Here is a 2966-nt window from a genome sequence, read left to right on the forward strand (position 1 = left end):
ACATTTACTGAGGATTCGCTGAGTAAGATGGTCCACAGTAAATATTAGCCATGGGCCTCTAATTTCTTTCAGAGACAATGCTATTACTTTCTAATATAATGAAAAGAAAGCATTGACTCTCAATTCTCAAAAGGTTTATATAATTTGTAAGTTGTAGACTATGAGTAATCAGATGTTCAGAAATGCTTTAAGAAACTCCAGCAATAATGTCAGCTTCTACTCTTTGGTGGTAGTTAATGCACTTCCTCAGCAGAAAGAGCTGAGCAGCCAGTGTCTTATCTGAGTAATTTAGGCCAAAATTGTGGGTTTTAAAAATATGCTTGAATATCATGGATATTTATGCTAACTCCCATTTCACTGGAGTCTTACAGAAAGATCCTATAGTCACAGATTAATTATGACTAACTTAAACTTTTAAAAGAATGACTTCATTCATGTAAATGAGTATATGGTATAAATGAAGCTTCCTTTGGGTCACGATTCACCTTTTCTATCTTCTCCTTGCCACAAATATAATTTTTCTCTTATGAATCATCATATACTCACAGCAAGGAAGGCGTCACAACATCACTAGTGTCATCAAGTCTTATTCTTGGTACCCTATAATCAGGCTATTTTGTGGGCCTGTTTCACTTATTAGTTCCCACAAAGACAAGTAACAGGTTTTCTCATATACTGTCTCCTTTCTACATAAGAATACCAAGACCTTTCTGAGTTATCAAGAAATCTGAGTGCCTTAGAATTGCTTCTGAAACAACTTTCTTTGGCTTCCCTTTCTTTTTGTTTCTGTCAGATCAGAGATCTTTATTTCTTAGCTGAAAAGTTTTTAAGTTTCTCATGGCCAGTGCAAAATTGGTTTTTGAAAACACTTGGAAAAGAGTTACCATGCAGAGTTTTCTAGAAAACATCTACCTGTGCAACAGAACACGTAAAAATTCAATTTTTCTACTTACCTGCCACCCCACTAGAAATTCTGTTTTCATTCTTCTGTTTTTAAAGTATGGTCTCTAAGCATTTCCTTTCATTGAGTGATTAAGGAAGTAGTAGCTGATTAAACTCCCACTAGCTATGTTTTTGTGTGTGTGTGTGTGCAATCATCTGATTTATAAAAAGATGCAACAAAATTCAAAATGATACAAAATATAAATTCCAAAACAATATAAAAAAGTGAGTATGTTTCACCATACTCAGCTCATAACAGAACAAATGGGTAAGGAGAATAATTCATGCTATAGCATATTGCTATATTTACTGGAAACCGAAAAAGTTGGTAAAGGAAGGCAGAGGAACTTTATCTTTAGAGTGTCAGAATTAGAACCAAGGGGCTCCATAATCATCTGGCATCCGTTCAATGTTGTACCTGTGGTTAGAAAGGTACATGATGGGAACTCCAGAGATCTTCCAGATCCTTCATTTAAGGTCCCGGTCAACTGTGGCCACATGTAACACTTGTGGTGAGTTACTGTCTGTACTAAGCAGTCGTCTGTATAGGTTCCTTTGTGTGTGTATGGTAATCATGCAAATCTTGGATCTTTGGCAATCCTTAGAGCCACTTGATACTTTTGCCCCAATTTCTCAATTTCAGCCATTACACGGTTATACAAGGGATACACTAGGCATAGAGACAGTCCATCATTGATTGTACTAAGTCAAGTTTGGCTTTAATGGAAAAGTTGATAAAGTTGGTATCAACCAGGATGTAGTAAGGTAGGCCCAGCTGTGTGTTATATTGGAAGAATAAGCAGGAAAGATGTTGGGGGGACTTCTCTTTCCTTGAGTGCACTGGGATCTTTTCTTTCTTTCTTTCTTTCTTCCTTCCTTCCTTCCTTCCTTCCTTCCTTCCTTCCTTCCTTCCTTTCTTGGCTTCAATCTATCCTTCTCTTTAAGCCCCTGATCTCAGAGACTAATCGTTTGCTTCATGGTAGCATACTTTCTTGCTTTCTTTTGCTTCCCCTTGTTCACGCCACACTCTTGTTTCTTCCCAAACTCCCACTAGTTATTAACATCCATTGGGAATTAGCTTATCAAATGATTTTAAACCATGCTGCTATCATACTGAGTGAATTTTCACTTTAGAAACAAGGAGAAAAGAGTCACTTTGCATGCACTGTAATCCAGGGACTGTGATAGGTGTCTTAAATATATTATCACTTCTAAACTACACAGCAGTTTTAGATGTCAGCACTTGGCAAGTATGTAATTTTCCCTTGTTCACAGGGGGCCAGGACTCATACTATGATGCCTGACTTCAAAGCCCATTGCTCATCCTACTGTGATGATGTTCTAAAGGAAAGTGCAGTATTTCCAGGCTCAGTCCATGGCTGAGAGGCTGAGAGGGTAGCTCACCATACCTCAGGAATTCAGGACTAAGAAGGGGGGTGGTGGAGGAAAACCAAGGGAAGGGTGAGAATTGGAGGGGAGACAAATGTGGCAGAGGGGAGATGAGAATGTCATGATGATATTTTCTCTCTGCACCATAATTTTGCCCAGAACAAATCCTCACTATAAGAGTATTTTTATAGCAACCTTAACTTCATAATATACTTGGTCATATGATGAGAGTTCTCATACATGATTACAAGTTTCATTTTTGAGGACTTATAAAAATTATCATCAGACAATGAAGTCTTGAGACAACATAACTCAGCATGATAAGTAGTCTTTAATGTCACACAGATTTCTCTTTTGGAGTATCTTCTCTCCTTACACTGACAATATCCACACCTACTTTCCAAGAAAATTTACCATCTCTGTTGAACATCTACCATGAAGAAAGCATTCTTAACCTTGGCCCTGTGGCCTGCTGCCCACACCCCCCCCCCCCCGCTCCCCCACTCCCCCAATGGCTTTCTCCTCTCTAGATAGTTCTCTGTAGTACTGGCCTTTCTGCTTCCTGACTTTCCATAAAAATTTGTCAGTCAGATGTTCTGTCTTCTTGTGGACCTAAAGAAATCCATAATGTCTAT

At 38.4% G+C, this 2966-nt stretch overlaps 1 pseudogene; it reads right to left on the reverse strand.

The window, feature by feature from the left end:
* Positions 1-1311: 1311 nt before the first annotated feature.
* On the reverse strand, positions 1312-1947 carry LOC125169024 (rRNA-processing protein FCF1 homolog; annotated as a pseudogene).
* Between the last annotated feature and the right edge of the window lie 1019 nt (positions 1948-2966).

The sequence above is a fragment of the Prionailurus viverrinus genome, chromosome B3 (assembly GCF_022837055.1).
Source record: "Prionailurus viverrinus isolate Anna chromosome B3, UM_Priviv_1.0, whole genome shotgun sequence".
Taxonomy (NCBI): domain Eukaryota; kingdom Metazoa; phylum Chordata; class Mammalia; order Carnivora; family Felidae; genus Prionailurus; species Prionailurus viverrinus.